At 38.9% G+C, this 21,744-nt stretch overlaps 1 protein-coding gene across 2 annotated transcripts in view; it reads right to left on the bottom strand.

Annotated features, from left to right (window-relative positions):
* Positions 1-20,481, bottom strand: part of ADH6 (alcohol dehydrogenase 6 (class V)) — a 69,947-nt gene extending 49,466 nt beyond the window's left edge. For both annotated transcript variants that reach the window (XM_070372924.1, XM_005898811.3), the window contains exon 1: positions 20,335-20,481. The gene's annotated coding sequence lies outside the window, so the exon portion shown is untranslated. The remainder of the gene's footprint in view (positions 1-20,334) is intronic.
* Positions 20,482-21,744: the final 1,263 nt, after the last annotated feature.

Below are 21,744 nucleotides of genomic sequence, written 5' to 3'. Positions count from 1 at the left end.
AAAAGAAAAGGGGGGATTTGAGAGGGTAACAGGCAGGAAGGCCAGGGTTCTCCAAATGGAGGAAATAGCCTGCAAGTGTCAGACATTTTTATCTCTCTTAAGCGGCAGGAGGAAACAAACTAGCAATATTTTTTTTCCTTCTCTATACAAATTTAAAGGGAGGTTTCTCTTAAAATACTGTGTTGCCATAATGACACCTGGTTTCGCCTGAAGTTAGCTATTCTTGAGCCTAGAGATGACCAATGCCTTTTTCTTATGGAAATGTTCGTCTTAAGCTATGCTAATGTACTATGCCTTTACCCCAAACTCTGTCTCCAAGTCGGTTCCACCTCTTGGCCCAGAACCTACTTGACAAACCAGTATGGATATTGTTCCCCTAATCTATGTAAATGAAACTATTTGTATGGTGATCTGCCCTTCTTCAAGATTCAAGTTAATCATTTTATGGCCCAGGATAAACCATTTGGCGCCAAGACTATCCCAAAATGCATCTTATGGGTGAGGGGCCTGGTGCCATTCTGAATTTTAAGACATTCCTTTCTTTCATTAACAGACTGCTAGTGACTATATAACATCCAGCTGAAGACTAGCAGGCGGGTACTCTTTCTGCCCCCTTCTGATGCCTATGTCAGAAGCTTTCTCTATCTCCTTTATACTTCAATAAAACTTTATTACAAAAGCTCTGAGCGATCAAGCCTCGTCTCTGGCCCCGGATTGAATTCTTCTCCTCCGGGGGCCAAGAATCCCGGTGTATTCGCGTGATTCAACAACAACCTTTCACTATCAAACCAAATATCATCCTTATTAACAGGAGCAGCGGCTTCGCCATCATCAGCAGCATTACTCCAAGCCCACATTACACAGTTTCACTTTACCTTGATTGAGCTTAACCCCCTATTTGGAATATGTTACCTACTCTTTTATTTTACATAAATTCCTTCTTCAAAATGCAGCTAAAGTGAAAAAGTATTAGTGGCTCAGTTGTATCCAACTCTGTGCGACCCCAGCAGGTTCCTCTGTCCATGTAATTCTCTAGACAAGAATACTGGAGTGGGGTACCATGTCCTTCCCCAGGGGATCTTCCCAACCCAGGTATCGAACCCAGGTCTCCTGCATTGCATGTGGACTCTTTACCATCTGAGCCACTAGGGAAGCCCCAAAGAGCCTGTTGCCTCCCCTCCCCTCCAGGGAACCTCAATCTCCCAAGTGACAGGCAGGATACTCACCACGATAGTAACAAGGATGGCAAGTCTCATCTGAATCTCATCTCTCATCATTCATAATGACCTCACATTGTCTTTGTCATCATTTTTTGGCATTTATTTGTCTTTGTCATGTCTTTGTCATCACTTATTTCTCAGCTTTTTAACAGTATTTTGTATTATTACTTGTGCTTTTCCATCTCTTCGACTCTTGGAGACCCAGTGTTATAATGGTATCACCTGCATCTAGCAATTCCTGGCTTTGACTGATACTCCGGAAATTCTTAACTAATTACAAGCTGATCTTTCTCTTAGTTTATTCACTTTTTAAAATAATCACTCCATTGCCTTTTCACCTATTGCTTCCCTTCAAACTGTCTCCCCGCTAATACAGCATCCTTGTTGTTGGCACCCTCCTGAATCATTCTCTCATATTCCTTACTGTCCTTCACTTTCACATATTTGCCAACCATTCACCTCTCTAGTTTCCCCATGTTGATGTGTGATTACGTGACTATTTTTAATTACTCTCAGCACATAGATAATTTAGTTTCCCCAGGAGCAGAGTCATATAAATGATATTCTTTTAGGCATTATAAGACACCGAGGAAAACAAAACTCATCATGGACACCTTGGGCAAGGTAAGTGCTACTTTTGAAATAGGTCTATATCATCTTTATTAAAAAGTGCCAAATCACTGCCAATGGTGACTGCAGCCATGAAATTAAAAGACGGTTGCTCCTTGGAACAAAAGTTATGACCAATCTAGACAGCATATTAAACAGCAGAGACATTACTTTGCCAACAAAGTTCTGTCTAGTCAAAGCTATTGTTTTTCCAGTAGTCATGTGTGGATGTGAGAGTTGGACTATAAAGAAAGCTGAGCACTGAAGAACTGATGCTTTTGAACTGTGGTGTTGAGGAACACTCTTGAGAGTCCCTTGGACTGCAAGGAGATCCAACCAGTCAATCCTAAAGGAAATCAGTCCTGAATATTCACTGGAAGTGCTGATGCTGAATCTGAAATTCCAATACTTTGGCCACCTGATGTGAAGAACTGAATGTCTCATGAAAAGACTCTGATGCTGGGAAAGATTCAAGGTGGGAGGAAAGATTCAAGGTGGGAGGAGAAGGGGACAGCAGAGTATGAGATGGTTGGATGTCATCACCGACTCAAGTGACATGAGTTTGAGCAAGAAACTAGTTGATGACCTAGGGTGTACCTAGTAGATTTCAATAGCCCTAGTTTATTTCCAGGGTTGAACAAGCACCATGAGAGTGGGTGAGTCATTTTAAGTCTTTGAGTCTCCCTTTCCACATCTTTAAATTAAGGGTAATTAGACATGCCCTGTGTTTCTCTGAATATTATTATACGGATCAAATGAGGTCATTCATGTAAAAAATTATTCAAATAAGTCTCAGACAAAAGAAAAATTCCAAACTAATTTATCCTTGGCTACTTAATTCCTACCCAGATGATATCTATAGGGATCTGGGGTTCTGATGATCATGCTATAAAAGGAGTAATCCCACTGAAGTATCCCTTCACCCCAGGCCATGAAGGAGCTGGAACTGTGGAGAGTATTGGCGACAGAGTGAGCTCAGTGGAACCAGGTGGAAATGGACCACAAAAATCTTTGCACAAACAGCCCACCACCAAAATGCATTAGCATATTTACAGGAGAAATAAGTTGGTTTGCCTCTAAATTGTTTTACCTAATCATATATCATGGTAGTAAATATATCCAGTGATTCCAAGGGTCACACAGTTTCACTGCTGTCAATGCTAGCAATCCAGAGTGGCAGCGGCTGAGCCAAGTGACTAGTTGAGATAGGATCAGTGTACTTCTAAATAGATTAAAATCTCCTTAGGAACAGGGGCTGCTTCTTTTCTTTCCAAACAGACAATACAACTCTATTACAAACATTAAACTTGCTGAGTGACGAGATTTTAATTGTTACTCAAACTAAAAGCAATTATAATTACATGACACAATAGAAGTGTTAGCTAATATGAAAATGACAATCATATTGCAATATAAGTGTATCAAGTCAATATAAATTTACACACAATTTTGTTTATCAAATATATGTCAGTAAAAACTTTTTTTCTAATGAATTATTTGTCAGCAGAAAGGGAAATTTTATAATCTGGCAAGTTAATTTATTCTGACATAGCTGCAGAAGAATTTAGTTTCCTTTTTTATTGAAATACAGTTAACACACACACACAATACTATGCTACAAGAATTCCCTAGCAGTCCAGTGGTTAGGACTCCATGCTGTCCTGCCAACAGCTTGGGTTCAAAGCCTGACTGGGGAACTAAGATCTTACAAGCTGCATAGTGTGGCCTATAAAAATACATGTGTGTGTGTGTGTGTGTGTGTGTGTGTGTGTGTATCAGTTCAGTTCAGTTGCTCAGTTGTGTCCACCTCTTTGGGACCCCATGGACTGCAACATGCCAGGCTTCCCTGTCCATCACCAGCTCCCGGAGCTTGCTCAAACTCATGTCCATTGAGTTGGTGATGCCATCCAACCATAACATTCTCTGTCATCCCTTTCTCCTCCTGCCTTCAAACTTTCCAGCATCAGGGTCTTTTCCCATGAGTCACTTTTTTGCATCAGGTGGCCAAAGTATTAGTTTTGGCTTCAGCATCAGTCTTCCAATGAATATTCAGGGCTGATTTCCTTTAGGATTGACTCGTTTGAACTCTTAGCAGTCCAGGAAATCTCAATAGTCTTCTCCTACACCATAGTTCAAAAGCATCAATTCTTCAGCGCTCAGCTTTCTTTATACTCCAATTCTCACATCCATATGTGACTACTGGAAAAGCCATAGCTTTGATTAGATGGACCTTTGTTGGCAAAGTAATGTCTCTGCTTTTTAGTATGCTGAATAGTTTGATCATAGCTTTTCATCCAAGGAACAAGCGTCTTTTAACTTCATGGCTATAGTCACCATTTGCATTGATTTTGGAGCTCAAGAAAATAAAGCCTGTCACTGTTTTAATCGTTTCTCCATCTCTTTGCCATGGAGTGATGGGACCAGATGCCATGATCTGGTTCACATAATGAATAATAATGTAAGAAATGCTGAGACAAGAGAAAAGTTTAGAAAGAATAATAAAGATTGGTGAAAGGTAGCTGGAAAGAACATAAAAGAAGGAACAAAAATTTAGAAAAGAATTGTATTAGGACAGAAACCTAAGTCAAACTGCAAAATGGGTATTCAGTGGCTCAGGTAGCTAAATAATACATGTCATCTGGTTTTAGAAACAGAAGTATCTAGAGCAAGCTTTCTCAACCTTTCCAGTCAGTCTGTAATAGGTATTTACTGGTTGCCTGCTGTTCCTCAGGTACTTTCTGTGTTGATGGAAACAATGATAAGTAAAAATGTTATAAATAAGACAGTGTCTCTCCATCTCTGATGGAGACCTGCCTTTATTTTAGAACTCACTTATCTTATCTCATTTTTTAATTTACCATTTTATATTTCTGCTTCCATACTTTCATTTAAAATTTTCAATCTGTTCTTTTTGTTTAAGCTTACTCTTTTCAAGGAAGAATTTTAAACAATTAAATATTATGTCACTGGTTTTTGGAAAATTATGCATAAGTGCTGCACTCAATATGCCTGCAAATTTGGAAAATCAGCAGTGGCCACAGGACTGGAAAAGGTCAGTTTTCATTCCAATCCCAAAGGAAGGCAATGCCAAAGAATGCTCAAACTACTGCACAATTGGACTCATCTCACATGCTAGTAAAGTAATGCTGAAAATTCTCCAAGCCAGGCTTCAGCAATATGTGAACCGTGAACTTCCTGATGTTCAAGCTGGTTTTAGAAAAGGCAGAGGAACCAGAGATCAAATTGCCAACATCTGCTGGATCATGGAAAAAGCAAGAGAGTTCCAGAAAAACATCAATTTCTGCAAAGCCTTTGACTGTGTGGATCACAATAAACTGTGGAAAATTCTTCAAGAGATGGGAATACCAGACCACCTGACCTACCTCTTGAGAAATCTGTATGCAGGTCAGGAAGCAACAGTTAGAACTGGACATGGAACAACAGACTGGTTCCAAATAGGAAAAGGAGTACGTCAAGGCTGTTATATTGTCACCCTGCTTATTTAACTTCTATGCAGAGTACATCATGAGAAACGCTAGACTGGAAGAAACACAAGCTGGAATCAAGATTGCCAGGAGAAATATCAGTAACTTCAGATATGCAGATGACACCACCCTTATGGCAGAAAGTGAAGAGGAACTCAAAAGCCTCTTGATGAAAGTGAAAGTGGAGAGTGAAAAAGTTGGCTTAAAGCTCAATATTCAGAAAAGGAAGATCATGGCATCTGGTCCCATCACTTCATGGGAAATCGATGGGGAAACAGTGGAAACAGTGTCAGACTTTATCTTTTGGGCTCCAAAATCACTTCAGATGGTGACTGCAGCCATGAAATTAAAAGACGCTTACTCCTTGGAAGGAAAGTTATGACCAACCTAGATAGCATATTCAAAAGCAGAGACATTACTTTGCCAACAAAGGTCCGTCTAGTCAAGGCTATGGTTTTTCCTGTGGTCATGTATGGATGTAAGAGTTGGACTGTGAAGAAGGCTGAGCGCTGAAGAATTGATGCTTTTGAACTGTGGTGTTGGAGAAGACTCTTGAGAGTCCCTTGGACTGCAAGGAGATCCAACCAGTCCATTCTGAAGGAGATGAGCCCTGGGATTTCTTTGGAAGGAATGATGCTAAAGCTGAGACTCCAGTACTTTGGCCACCTCATGCGAAGTGTTGACTCATTGGAAAAGACTCTGATGCTGGGAGGGATTGGGGGCAGGAGGAGAAGGGCACGACAGAGGATGAGATGGCTGGATGGCATCATCGACTTGATGGACATGAGTTTGGGTAAACTCCGGGAGTCGGTGATGGACAGGGAGGCCTGGCGTGCTGCGATTCATGGGGTCGCAAAGAGTCGGACATGACTGAGCGACTGAACTGAACTGAACTGATTGCTTAAAAACATTACATAATAGTATAATAATGAAGGTAAGAATTAGCTGAAACTTCACAATGTCAGCATAGACACTATTAACTTTTGAGTAAACATCCTTTCAGAACACTTTCTTTTCTATTCTTTTCTGTTCCATTCCATTATCTGTGTGTGGAATCTATCTACACATTATTTATAAAAAAGGTTATATAGCCTTACGCAAATGAGATTTTACATAAATCAGTGTTTTTCAAAATGTAGTTTGGCAAGATCACCAGCATCAAACCACCCAGAGTTACTGGGATCTGCCTATGAGCTAATGAATAGAACGCCCCTGTCTGGGGTTTTAGATAGTTTGACTTCCCATTTTTACCTTATTTTCCATTTTTGATTAAGTAATGTAAATGCATAACAAAAAATGAAATATAAGGACCTATAATGATAAAGCAATTTTTCATTCCCAACTTCATAAACAGAGGTATACACACTTAAAATTTCCTGTTTTTAGATCTTTTGGTAGTTACTCCATGGAATGAAGTTATATGCCTATGCTTTATTTATCAATTTTAAACAAAATATATTAATACATTGCATAAGTAACAGCCAACTCTATCTTTTTCTTCCTTAAAACATTATTATTCATAGTTCTATTGGTTACATTTGTAATTTTAAATTGAAATGGTGGAAGTAAGATAATTAGTATTTAGTTCTCTCATATTAAAATTCATATTCTAAGATAGGATGTCATATTTTTCAAGAAACAGCAATAATAGGAATGAAAAATGAAAAGACATGACAGAAAAGATTGGGGAAGTAATAGGTAGATCAGGTACAAGAAGAGGGGACCAAAAGGGTCAGGAGTGGTTTCTGTCTTGCTGCTTGTTTCCTTGCTCTGGGCACTTAGCACAATCCTGTCTTCAGATATGGATGTGTGAAATCCTACCAATAAGGACAGTACAGTTTAGATTTATTACTTCTATCACACTAGTTGAGTGCAATCTCAAAAATGACAAAACGATCTTGGTTCATTTCCAAAGCAAACCATTCAATGTCACAGTAATCCAAGTCTGTGCCCCAACCACTAATGCTGAAGAAGCTAAACAGTTCTATGAAGACCTACAAGACCGTCTAGAACTAATACAAAAAAAAAAAAAGATGTCCTTTTCATCATAGAGGACTGCAATGAAAAAGTAGGAAGTCAAGAGATACCTGGAGTAACAGGCAAGTTTGGCCTTGGAGTACAAAATGAAGCAGGGCAAAGGCTAACAGAGTTTTGCCAAGAGAACACTGGTCATAGCAAGCAGTCTCTTCCAACAATACAAGAGACAACTCTACACATGGACATCCCAGATGGTCAATACTGAAATCAGATTGATTATATTCTTTGCAGCCGAAGATGGAGAAGCTCTATACAGTCAGCAAAAACAAGACCGGAAGCTGACTGTGGCTCAGATGAACCCCTTATTGCAAAATTCAGACTTAAATTGAAAAAAGCAGGGAAAACTCCTAGACCATTCAGGTATGACCTAAATCAAATCCCTTATGATTATACAGTAAAAGTGACAAATAGATTGAAGGGATTAGTTCTGATAGACAAAGTGCCAGAAGAACTATGGAAGGAGGTTCAAAACTTGGTACAGGAAGCAGTTACCAAAACCATACCCAAGAAAAATAAAGACAAAATGGTTGTCTGAAGAGGCCTTACAAATAGCAGAGAAGAGAAGAGAAGTGAAAGGCAAAGGAGAAAAGGAAAGTTATACCCTTCTGAATGCAGAGTTCCAAAGAGTAGCAAGGAGAGTTAAGAAAGACTTCCTCAGTGATCAATGCAAAGAAATAGAGGAAAGCAATATAATGGAAAAGACTAGAGATCTCTTCAAGAAAATTAGAGATACCAAGGGAACATTTCATGCAAAGATGGGCACAATAAAGGACATAAATGGTATGGACCTAATAGAAGCAGAAGATATTAGGAAGAGGTGGCAAGAATACAAGAACTATATAAAAAGGTCTTAATGATCAGGATAACCACGATGGTGTGGTCACTCATCTAGAGTCACATTTCCTGGAGTGTGAAATCCAGTGAGACTTAGGAAGGATCACTACAAACAAGGCTAGTGGAGGTGATGGAATTCAAGCTAAACTATTCCAAATCCTAAAAGATGATGCTGTGAAAGTGCTGCACTCAATATGCCAGCAAATTTGAAAAACTCAGCAGTGGTCACAGGACTGGAAAAGGTCAGTTTTCATTCCAATCCCAAAGAAAGGCAATGCCAAAGAATGTTCAAACTACCGCACAATTGCACTCATTGCACATGCTAGGAAGATAATGCTCAAAATCCTTCAAACTAGGCTTAAACAGTATGTGAACTGAGAAATTCCAGATGTACAAGCTGGATTTAGAAAAGGAAGAAGAACCAAAGATCAGATTACCAATATCTGTTGGATCATAGAAAAAGCAAGGGAACTCCAGAAAAATATCTACTTTTGCTTCATTGACTACTCTAAAGCCTTTGACTATGTGGATCACAACATATAACTTGTGAATTATGTTTCATGGAAAGAAAGGAAGAAAGAAGGAAGGAAGGAAGAAAAAGAAAGAAAGAAAAAGCCACATAGTTGTGTCTGACTCTGCAATTCCATGGACTGTAGCCTGCCAGGCTCCTCTGTCCATGGAATTTTCCAGGTAAGGATACTGGTGTGGATTGCCATTTACTTCGCCAGGAGATCTTCTTGACCCAGGTTTTGAACCTGGGTCTCCTACACTGCAGGCAGTCTTTACCATCTGAACCAGTCTTAGATAATTAAGATAGCTGAAATCATAGGATCAGGGACTTAGACACAGAAAGGAATGGTGTAAAAAAATACTATAAATTATTTGTATATCATTAGCAGTCCACGGAGAAGGCAATGGCACCCCACTCCAGTACTCTTGCCTGGAAAATCCCATGGACAGAGGAGCCTGGTGGGCTGCAGTCCATGGGGTCGCTAGGAGTCGGACACGACTGAGCAATTTCACTTTCACTTTTCACTTTCATGCATTGGAGAAGGAAATGGCAACCCACTCCAGTGTTCTTGCCTGGAGAATCCCAGGGACAGGGGAGCCTCGTGGGCTGCCATCTCTGGAGTCACACAGTCGGACACGACTGAAGTGACTTAGCAGCAGCAGCAGCAGCAGCAGCAGCACAGCAGTCCACAGTCAAATCTGACCAAGTTTTATTCTCTAGATGTTTTAATAATATTACAAAAAGTGCTGAGAAAAATGAGATCACAGGGCAGAGAATTACCATTTCTATTCACTGACCACAGGCATTTAATAGAAATACCACACTTTAAAGAAAAATCCTCTAGGCCTGAACAGGGAGTTTCTATCCCTAGGGTTGTTAATAGTGATGCCTTTTACTCTAGGTTTATTTTTTAATCTGTTTAAAGCTGCTTGAGTCGGCTTTCACTTATATTAGATCCTTGAAGAGTAGGATCTTGCTTTCTATCAAAGCAAGAGTGTATTAATTAGCAGCAAGGGAAATTATTTAGTCATGGAGTTAATAGTGAAATTTTATTTTATGAAAATTCCCAATTGATTCCCTAAATTGACTTTGCCACATTAATAGAATAGTCCTCTTACAACTGACTGCCACAGCTGAGAAGTGAAGACTTTTTCCCAGATAGCTTTCCTTGTCAGCTTTAATTTTAACATTGGAAACTTCAGGAGAGATAATTAGAAAATTAACTAACATTGGAAGTAAAAAGCACATTTTAACAAATTGAAGCTATTTGGGGAATTAAGAAGATGGGACCAGAACAAAACCATTCTAGATATGTATTTTATTTTTTCTCAGTAAGACAGCAGACATTTTGTTTATACTGTCATATAGCCTTTTACTTATTAACCTATTCATTTTCTATTTCTTTTATTTTCTGTTTTTTCTCATTTTTAGTCAGGCAGGCTCAGTACCTTAGTGTCATTTCAAACTCCTTCCTTTCTGCTGCTTTTCATGTAATTTCATTTATTTCCAGGCTGCTTGTTCTATTTTTTCAATGATTTCCGCTTCCATCCTCTTGTGTCCACTCCAGTATAGGTACTCTATTTAATTATTTCTCCCTCAGACTACTATAATAGATTAACAATGTGTCTTGTGTTATTGGCCACTTCTCATTCCGATCATCTTTCTCTCTGTTGCCAGTTTAATTTTCTAAAGACATGCATTCACTTATATCCTTCTACCATGAGCCTTCTAAGCCCTGCTTCCAACAACATTCTGACATAAAAAGGGGAAAAGTCTTTCAAGTGATTCCCATTGAATGCATTTATTTATTCAGTCTGTTTTTCACTTTCTCTTTAAAAAGATACAATATCCAGTATATCTCCAAGGGTATCCATAAAGACTAATGCAATGAACTGAACCATCATATATCTGTTAGTTGGATTAAGAAATGAACTGAAATTATGACAAACTTAGACAATGTTTTAAAAAGCAGAGACATCACTTTGCCGACAAAGGTCCGTACAGTCAAAGCTATGATCTTTCCAGTAGTCATGTATGGATGGGGTAGTTGGACCATAAAGAAGACTGAGGGCTGAAGAATTGATGCTTTCAAATTGTGGTACTGGAGAAGACTCTGAGAGTCCCTTCAGCTTCAAGGAGATCAAACCAGTCAATCCTAAAGGAAATCAACCCTGAATATTCATTGGAAGTTCTGATGCTGAAGCTGAAGCGCCTATATTTTGGCCACCTGATGTGAAGAGCCAACTCATTGGAAAAGACCCTGGTGCTGGGAAAATTGAAGGCAATGAACTGAAGGCAAAAGAAGAGGGCAGCAGAGGATGAGATGGTTAGATAGCATCACTGACTAAATGGACATGAGTTTGAGCAAACTCTGGCAGACAGTGAAGGACAGGGAAGCCTGGCGTGCTGCAGTCCATGGGGTTGCAAAAAGTCAGACACAACTTAATGACTGAACAACAGGAACAACATATCTCATTTCATTGCACTTTGCTTTATTGAGCTTTGCAGATATTGCATTTTTCACAGATTGAAGGTTTGTGGCAATCTTGTAGCTGAGTTATATTATCAGTGACATTTTTCCAGCATTTGCTTACTTTATATCTCTGTCACATTTTGGTAATTCTTGCAATATGTCAAAGTTTTTCATCATTATTACAATTGTTATGATAATCTATGATCAATGATCTTTGATGTTATTATTGCAAAAATATTAAGACTTGCTGAAGGCTCAGATGATGATTTCCATTTTTTAGCAATAAAGTATTTTTTAAAAAAGGTATTGTACATTTTTTAGCCATAGGCTATTATATATTTAATAGACTAAAATATAATGTAAACATAACTTTTATATGTACTGGGAAACCAAAAAATTTCTGTGATTTACTTTATTAGTATTCTCAGGAACCAGACCTGCAATATCTCTGAAGCATGCTTTTAATTTATTTTTTCTCAGTAAATCATTAATCAGCAAGTGTTTCAAACATGTTTGCATAAAAAATTTACATTGCATTTTCTTGTAATGAAAAGAAAATGTCTATCTTTGGTTAGTTTTCTTTCTTACTCCTAATCCTGTATGTGTGTATTTTTGTTTTCTCTCTTTTTCTTGAATTTGCTTTGCTCAAGGTCACTGAGGGTGGTATAGGCCCTGGTGAAAACTGCTTTTCGACAATCTAGAAAGAGCAAACTGGCTTGAAATCTTTACATGGAATCTCTGTGGATATTCCATACAGTTAGGCCTGAGGCTCTGGCCTGGTAATTTGTGTGAGTGCCCTTTCCTTATCTCAACCTAGATCTTGCCAGTTTCTTCTATGTTATTACGTAGGCTAATTGTATACCACGCAGGTAGGGAGGAGTATGTATGGCACTTCTGTGATCCACTTGAGTATCTCCCAATATTCTATTGTCCAGTTGTAACATGCAGCAACCATAGCTCAGGAATGCTATGATTCCTCAAGCCATTATGAACCTGCTTGAAAGCATGTCTGCTTTCTTCAGAAAGCCTCCTTTTTTTAAAAAAAAATTTTTATTTTTAAAATTTACAATATTGTATTGGTTTTGCCAAATAGCGAAATGAATCCGCCACAGGTATACATGTGTTCCCCATCCTGAACCCTCCTCCCTCCTCCCTCCCCATACCATCCCTCTGGGTTGTCCCAGTGCACCAGCCCCAAGCATCCAGTATTGTGCATCGAACCTGGACTGGCGACTCGTTCCATATATGATATTATATGTATTTCATGCCATTTTCCCACATCTTCCCACCCTCTCCCTCTCCCACAGAGTCCAAAAGACTGTTCTATACATGAGTGTCTCTTTTGCTGTCTCATATACTGGGTTATTGTTACCATCTTTCTAAATTCCATATATATGCGTTAGTATACTGTATTGGTGTTTTTCTTTCTGGCTTACTTCCCTCTGTATAATAGGCTCCAGTTTCATCCACCTCATTAGAACTGATTCAAATGTATTCTTTTTAATGGCTGAGTAATACTCCATTGTGTATATGTACCACAGCTTTCTCATCCATTCATCTGTTGATGGGCATCTAGGTTGCTTCCATGTCCTGGCTATTATAAACAGTGCTGTGATGAACATTGGGGTACATGTGTCTCTTTCAATTCTGGTTTCCTCAGTATGTATGCCCAGCAGTGGGATTGCTGAATCATAAGGCAGTTCTATTTCCAGTTTTTTAAGGAATCTCCACACTGTTCTCCATAGTGGCTGGACTAGTTTGCATTCCCACCAACAGTGTAAGAGGGTTCCCTTTTCTCCACACCCTCTCCAGCATTTATTGCTTGTAGACTCTTGGATAGCAGCCCTTCTGACTGGTGTGAAATGGTACCTCATAGTGGTTTTGATTTGCATTTCTCTGATAATGAGTGATGTTGAGCATCTTTTCATGTGTTTGTTAGCCATCTGTATGTCTCCTTTGGAGAAATGTCTATTTAGTTCTTTGGCCCATTTTTTGATTGGGCCATTTATTTTTCTGGAGTTGAGCTGTAGGAGTTGCTTGTATATTTTTGAGATTAGTTGTTTGTCAGTTGCTTCATTTGCTGTTATTTTCTCCCATTCTGAAGGCTGTCTTTTCACCGTGCTTATAGTTTCCTTTGTTGTGCAGAAGCTTTTAAGTTTAATTAGGTCCCATTTGTTTATTTTTGCTTTTATTTCCAATATTCTGGGAGGTGGGTCACAGAGGATCCTGCTGTGATGTATGTCGGAGTGTTTTGCCTATGTTCTCCTTTAGGAGTTTTATAGTTTCTGGTCTTACGTTTAGATCTTTAACCCATTTTGAGTTTATTTTTGGGTATGGTGTTAGAAAGTGTTCTAGTTTCATTCTTTTACAAGTGGTTGACCAGTTTTCCCAGCACCACTTGTTAAAGAGATTGTCTTTATTCCATTGTATATTCTTGCCTCCTTTGTCAAAGATAAGGTGTCCATATGTGCGTGGATTTATCTCTGGGCTTTCTATTTTGTTCCATTGATCTATATTTCTGTCTTTGTGCCAGTACCATACTATCCTGATGGCTGTGGCTTTGTAGTAGAGCCTGAAGTCAGGTAGGTTGATTCCTCCAGTTCCATTCTTCTTTCTCAAGATAGCTTTGGCTATTAGAGGTTTTTTGTATTTCCATACAAATTGTGAAATTACTTGTTCTAGCTCTGTGAAGAATACCATTGGTAGCTTGATAGGGATTGTATTGAATCTATAAATTGCTTTGGGTAGTATACTCATTTTCACTATATTGATTCTTCCAATCCATGAACATGGTATATTTCTCCATCTATTAGTGTTCTCTTTGATTTCTTTCACCAGGGTTTTATAGTTTTCTATATATAGGTCTTTAGTTTCTTTAGGTAGATATATTCCTAAGTATTTTATTCTTTCTGTTGCAATGGTGAATGGAATTGTTTCCTTAATTTCTCTTTCTGTTTTCTCATTATTAGTGTATAGGAATGCAAGGGATTTCTGTGTGTTGATTTTATATCCTGAAACTTTACTATAATCATTGATTAGTTCTAGTAATTTTCTGGTGGAGTCTTTAGGCTTTTCTATGTAGAGGATCATGTCAGCTGCAAACAGTGAGAGTTTTACTTCTTCTTTTCCAATTTGGATTCCTTTTATTTCTTTTTCTGCTCTGATTGCTGTGGCCAAAACTTCCAAAACTATGTTGAATAGTAGTGGTGAGAGTGGGCACCCTTGTCTTCTTCCTAACTTTAGAGGAAATGCTTTCAATTTTTCACCATTGAGGATAATGTTTGCTGTGGGTTTGTCATATATAGCTTTTATTATGTTGAGGTATGTTCCTTCTATTCCTGCTTTCTGGAGAATTTTTATCATAAATAGATGTTGAATTTTCTCAAAGGCTTTCTCTGTATCTATTGAGATAATCATATGGCTTTTATTTTTCAATTTGTTAATGTGGTGTATTACATTGATTGATTTGCGGATATTAGAGAATCCTTGCATCCCTGGGATAAAGCCCACTTGGTCATGGTGTATGATCTTTTTAATGTGTTGTTGGATTCTGATTGCTAGAATTTTGTTAAGGATTTTTGCATCTATGTTTATCAGTGATATTGGCCTGTAGTTTTCTTTTTTTGTGGCATCTTTGTCAGGTTTTGCTATTAGGGTGATGGTGGCCTCATAGAATGAGTTTGGAAGTTTACCTTCCTCTGCAATTTTCTGGAAGAGTTTGAGTAGGATAGGTGTTAGCTCTTCTCTAAATTTTTGGTAGAATTCAGCTGTGAAGCCGTCTGGACCTGGGCTTTTGTTTGCTGGAAGATTTTTGATTACAGTTTCAATTTCCGGGCTTGTGATGGGTCTGTTAAGATTTTCTATCTCTTCCTGGTTCAGTTTTAGAAAGTTGTACTTTTCTAAGAATTTGTCCATTTCTTCCACGTTGTCCATTTTATTGGCATATAATTGTTGATAGTAGTCTCTTATGATCCTTTGTATTTCTGTGTTGTCTCTTGTGATCTCTCCATTTTCATTTCTAATTTTATTGATTTGATTTTTCTCCCTTTGTTTCTGGATGAGTCTGGCTAATGGTTTGTCAATTTTATTTATCCTTTCAAAGAACCAGCTTTTGGCTTTGTTGATTTTTGCTATGGTCTCTTTTGTTTCTTTTGCATTTATTTCTGCCCTAATTTTTAAGATTTCTTTCCTTCTACTAACCCTGGGGTTCTTCATTTCTTCCTTTTCTAGTTGCTTTAGGTGTAGAGTTAGGTTATTTATTTGACTTTTTTCTTGTTTCTTGAGGTATGCCTGTATTGCTATGAACTTTCCCCTCAGCACCCCTTTTACAGTGTCCCATAGATTTTGGGTTGTTGTGTTTTCATTTTCATTCGTTTCTATGCAAATTTTGATTTCTTTTTTGATTTCTTCTGTGATTTGTTGGTTATTCAGCAGCGTGTTGTTCAGCCTCCATATGTTGGAATTTTTAATAGTTTTTCTCCTGTAATTGAGATCTAATCTTACTGCATTGTGGTCAGAAAAGATGCTTGGAATGATTTCAATTTTTTTGAATTTACCAAGGCTCGATTTATGGCCCAGGATGTGATCTCTCCTGGAGAAGATTCCATGTGCGCTTGAGAAAAAGGTGAAATTCATTTTTGAGGGATGAAATGTCCTCTAGATATCAATTAGGTCTAATTGGTCTATTGTATCGTTTAAAGTTTGTGTTTCCTTGTTAATTTTCTGTTTAGTTGATCTATCCATAGGTGTGAGTGGGGTATTAAAGTCTCCCACTATTATTGTGTTATTGTTAATTTCTCCTTTCATACTTGTTAGCATTTGCCTTACATATTGTGGTGCTCCCGTGTTGGGGCATATATATTTATAATTGTTATATCTTCTTCTTGGATTGATCCTTTGATCATTATGTAGTGACCATCTTTGTCTCTTTTACAGCCTTTGTTTTAAAGTCTGTTTTATCTGATAAGAGTATTGCTACTCCTGCTTTCTTTTGGTCTCTATTTGCATGGAAAATCTTTTTCCAGCCCTTCACTTTCAGTCTGTATGTGTCCCCTGTTTTGAGGTGGGTCTCTTGTAGACAGCATATGTAGGGGTCTTGTTTTTGTATCCATTCAGCCAGTCTTTGTCTTTTGGTTGGGGCATTCAACCCATTTATGTTTAAGGTAACTATTGATAAGTATGATCCCGTTGCCATTTACTTTATTGTTTTGGGTTTGAATTTATACACCATTTTTGTGTTTCCTGTCTAGAAAATATCCTTTAGTATTTGTTGGAGAGCTGGTTTGGTGGTGCTGAATTCTCTCAGCTTTTGCTTGTCTGAGAAGCTTTTGATTTCTCCTTCATATTTGAATGAGATCCTTGCTGGGTACAATAATCTGGGCTGTAGTTTATTTTCTTTCATCACTTTAAGTATGTCTTGCCATTCCCTCCTGGCTTGAAGAGTTTCTATTGAAAGATCAGCTGTTATCCTTATGGGAATTCCCTTGTGTGTTATTTGTTGTTTTTCCCTTGCTGCTTTTAATATTTGTTCTTTGTGTTTGATCTTTGTTAATTTGATTAATATGTGTCTTGGGGTGTTTCACTTTGGGTTTATCCTGTTTGGGACTCTCTGCATTTCTTGGACTTGAGTGATTATTTCCTTCCCCATTTTAGGCAAGTTTTCAGCTATTATCTCCTCAAGTATTTTCTCATGGTCTTTCTTTTTGTCTTCTTCTTCTGGGACTCCTATAATTCAAATGTTGTAGCGTTTAATATTGTCCTGGAGGTCTCTGAGATTGTCCTCATTTCTTTTAATTCATTTTTCTTTTATCCTCTCTGATTCATTTATTTCTACCATTCTATCTTCTAATTCACGAATCCTATCTTCTGCCTCTGTTATTCTACTATTTTTTGCCTCCAGAGTGTTTTTGATCTCATTTATTGCATTATTCATTATATATTGACTCTTTTATTTCTTCTAGGTCCTTGTTAAACCTTTCTTGCATCTTCTCAATCCTTGTCTCCAGGCTGTTTATCTGTGATTCCATTTTGATTTCAAGATTTTGGATCAATTTCACTATCATTATTCGGAATTCTTTATCAGGTAGATTTCCTATCTCTTCCTCTTTTGCTTAGTTTGGTGGGCATTTATCCTATTCCTTTATCTGCTGGGTATTCCTCTGTCTCTTCATCTTGTTTAAATTGCTGAGTTTGGGGTGTCCTTTCTGTATTCTGGCAGTTTGTGGAGTTCTCTTTATTGTGGCGTTTCCTCACTGTGTGTGAGTTTGTACAGGTGGCTTGTCAAGGTTTCTTGGTTAGGGAAGCTTGTGTCAGTGTTCTGGTGGGTGTAGCTGGATTTCTTCTCTCTGGAGTGCAATGAAGTGTCCAGTAATGAGTTATGAGATGTCTATGGTTTTGGGGTGACTTTGGGCAGCCTGTATCTTGGAGCTCAGGGCTGTGTTCCTGTGTTGCTGGAGAATTTGCTTGGTATGTCTTGCCCTGGAACTTGTTGACTCTTGTGTGGTGCTTGGTTTCAGTGTATGTATGGAGGCATTTGATGAGCTCCTGTCAATTAATGATCCCTGGAGTCAGGAGATCCCTGGAGTCAGGGTTTGGACTTAAGCCTCCTGCTTCCAGTTATCAGTCTTATTTTTACAGTAGTTTCAAAACTTCTCCTTCTATATAGCACCATTAATAAAACATCTACATTGAAGATGAAAAGTTTCTCCACCGTGTGAGTCACTCAGAGAGGTTCATAGCATTACATGGAGAAGAGAAGAGGGAGGAGGGAGTTAGAGGTGACCCGAATGAGATGAGGTGGAATCAATAGAGGAGAGAGTGGGTTAGCCAGTAATCACTTCCTTATGTGCACTCCACAACTGGACCGCTCAGAGATGTTCACGGAGTTATACAGAGAAGAGAAGAAGGAGGAAGGAGACAGAGGTGGCCAGGAGGATAAAAGGGGGAAATGAAAGGAGGGAGACAGATCCAGCCAGTAATCAGTTCCCTAAGTGTTCTCCACCATCTGGAACACACAGAAATTCAGAGTTGGGTAGAGTAGAGAGGGGTTAGGGAGGAGACACAGGCGACCCGGTGCAGAAAAAGGAGAGTCCAAAGGGAGAGAGAGCAGTCAAGCCAGTAATCTCGCTCCCTAGTGAAAAATGGGTATTCAAGATTGGGGTCTTAGGTACAAAATTGGTAACAAATACATAAAAGCAAAAATTAAAAATCTAGAGTAGAGTTTGGAATTTTAAAAATACAATGTTAAAGAAAAGAAGAAGGAAAGGAAAGAGAGCAAACAAAAACAAAAACAAACAAAGTTGCAAAAATTATAAAGAAAATTTAGGTACAAAATTGATAACAAATACCAAAAAGCAAAAGTTAAACATCTAGAGTAGAGTTTGGAATTTCAAAAATACAATGTTAAAGAAAAGAAGAAGAAAAAGAAAGAGAGAAAAAAACAAACAAAAACAAACAAAGTTCCAAAAATTATAAAGAAAATATAGGTACAAAATTGATAACGAATACCAAAAAGCATAAATTAAAAATCCAGAGTAGAGTTTGGAATTTCAGATATACAATGTTATATAAAAGAAGAAGAGAAAGAAAGAGAGAAAAAAAAAGTCACAAAAATTATATTAAAAAAAAAGGTACAAAATTGATAACAAATACCAAAAAGCTAAAATTAAAAATCTAGAGTAGAGATTGGAATTTCAAAACTACAATGTTAAAGAAAAGAAGAAAAAAATAAAAAACAAAAAACAAGGTCACAAAAATTATAAAAAAATATATATATATGATGTTTGCTTTAAAAAATAGGGTCCTTCTTTTTTTTTGCAAAAGTAATAGTAGGTTATAAAAGTGAAAATTAAAGGAATAATAGAGGACTTAAAATTTTTTTAAAAATTAAAAAGAAAGAAAGAATGATTGTAAAAATAGTAAAAATATATCTAGGACTTTCTCTGCTTTTGTTGTGAGTATTGTGGGGTCAGTTCATTTTCGGCTAGTTCTTTGGTCTGACTTACATTTCTCAAGATCTATAGGCCCCTTCCTATGTAGTTGATACTAACCACAGGGTTTTAATCTATTGCCTGTAGCTTCCAAGGCGGTTCCCTCTGTTATAGCTTCTTCTGTTTGCTGGTCTCTTCAGTGTCTGGTTTCCACCCTGACACAAAGGGGACGGTGGTGGACACTTTTTTTTTTTTTTAGGCTCACTTGTTCAGTCGCGCTGTGGGGAGGGGGGCACGCTGCAAACAAATAACACAGGCTTGTGCTCGCAGTGCCTCAGCCACACTGGGTCTGCCCCTGCTCACGGCGCATGTAGCCTCCCTGCCCACACTGCTCAGGCTCTAGGTTGCTCCGCTGGGAACCATCCGTGGCCGGCCCTGGGCTGCTTGCACCTCCTGGGTCCAAGCTGCTCAGGTTCAGGCACTCGGGTTGTCCTCAGAGGCGCAGACTCGGTTGGGCCTGCGTTTTGTGCCCTTCCCAGGTCCAAGCAGTTCAGGCGATGAGGTGTTTGGTGAGCGCGATTGCTGCGACTTATCGCCTCCCCGCCACTCAGTTATCTAGGTGTACAACTGGCGCACCTTCTCAGGCGGATGTTGACCGTCCAGACCCCCAGGAAGTTTTAGTTAGCAAAAAAAGCCTGCTTACAGTTTTTTAGATAATGTCTCTCTGGGGCTGCGATTGCTCCCTTCCGGTTCTGGCTGCCTGTCACCAGAGGGGGAAGGTCTGCAGCCGGCTATCTCTGTTCAGTCCTTTGTTCCGTGTGCGGGCCTGGCAGTGTCTTAGGTTAGGGCTGACTTTTTGCATGGTAGATATCCCACAGTCTGGTTTGCTAGCCCAAATTATTTTGCTCAGATAGCACTCGGGTTATTCAGGCCAGATCCTTACTCTAAGCTATGCAGCCTGCGCCGTGCCTCCCTGCCCAGCCCCCGCTTGCTAGTGGCGTGTGCAGGCGTCTGCGCTGCTTCTCCGCTGGGGGAGTTAACGTAGGGCTCGCAATCTGCAGGTTTTAATTGTTTATTTATTTTTCCTCCCTGTTATGTTGCCCTCTGTGCTTCCAAGGCTCAGCACAGATTCGGCAGTGAGAAGGTTTCCTGGTGTTTGGAAACTTCTCTCTTTTTAAGACTCCCTTCCGTCCCTCCCTCTTTTGTTTCTTTTTTTGTCTTTTATATTTTTTCCTACCTCCTTTTGAAGACTTGGGTTGCTTTTCTGGGTGCCTGATGTCCTCTGCCGGCATTCAGAAGTTGTTTTGTGGAATGTACTCAGCGTTTAAATGTTCTTTTGATGAATTTGTGGGGGAGAAAGTGTTCTCCCCGTCTTACTCCTCCGCCATCTTAGCTCCTCCTTCCAGAAAGCCTCCTGATGTTAGTAATAAACCTTTTCATACCCTCTTGGCCTCATTGGTGACATGTGACGTGATCAGTGACATATGTGACATCATCAGTGCACATTTGAACAGATTTTAAGTGAGAGATCCACATTCCTAAAAACAGATTGCTCACTAGGACTTTTAGGACTTTACAAAATTCTTTGCTCCTGATGCTGCCTATGGCTCTGTCACCAACAAAGATCCTGTTTCTCAGGTTTAGGGAAAAATACCTATGGCACATTAAGCCAGGGGTTAGCACTATAGAGCCAGCATTGCTGTAGAGGAGGCCCTAAACCCTGGCAATGCTGATATGAGACTCTCTGGAGGAAGAAACTAAATATAAATAGAGAGGATTTCCTCCAAGTGTGGCTGGTAACTACCCTAAAAATACAACTATTTGACCCAGCTGTAAATACAAAACTACTGAAAACTTTATAAAATAGAAAAACAAACAAAAGAAGTTTTTGTGTTTCTATAATATAGGTTCTTTTTTTTTTTTTTTTCAGGGGTTTAGCGGGCGGTCCGGATGCCCAGCGCCAAGAATTCCGCAGCATCCCCCAGCGAGAGGGGTTTCGTCCCCCCGCGCATCAGGGGTTAAGCGGGGCTTAGAAGGGCCTACGGCCGCGGCTGTCTCGTCCGCAGGTCTATCTGTTCACGCGTAGACTCACCTGGCAGCCCCCACTCTCTCCGGCCCCCGCCCCCCTCACTCACACTCAGCCTATAATATAGGTTCTAAATTAATATCTGCTGAGATACAACAATTGACAAATTTTCATGAACTTAATATTAGGGTATAGTTATAATTGGGGATCCTTCTACATTTAAACCAAGAGATTTGACTAAATTTAAGTAAAAGGCTCTCTATACTCTTAGGGGAGTGACCAAATATAAAACAGAGGAAAATTAGGTATTCCTTATCTTAATGATCAGAACTATTGCCTTATTTAAATTTCCCATGGTCATATAGCATCCTTGTCCTAAAATATCTCCTAGTGGTTATGCACATTCTGGCCCAACAAGTAATAAAACAAATTGCTGGCACTTAAAATTGGCTTTCAAAAATAACCCCTCACCCCAGTTAAAATAGTTGATACAGCACAACATAAATTAAAATAGGGATTTTAAGGATTGAAACCCATTATTCAAGACCTAATTAAAGAAGGGATGGTTATCTTCACTCTCTCTTCATTTAACAGCCCAATTTGGCCTGTTCTCAAATCTGA

Source organism: Bos mutus, chromosome 6, assembly GCF_027580195.1.
Source record: "Bos mutus isolate GX-2022 chromosome 6, NWIPB_WYAK_1.1, whole genome shotgun sequence".
NCBI lineage: Eukaryota > Metazoa > Chordata > Mammalia > Artiodactyla > Bovidae > Bos > Bos mutus.
This window is presented reverse-complemented; position numbering and strand designations above follow the sequence as displayed.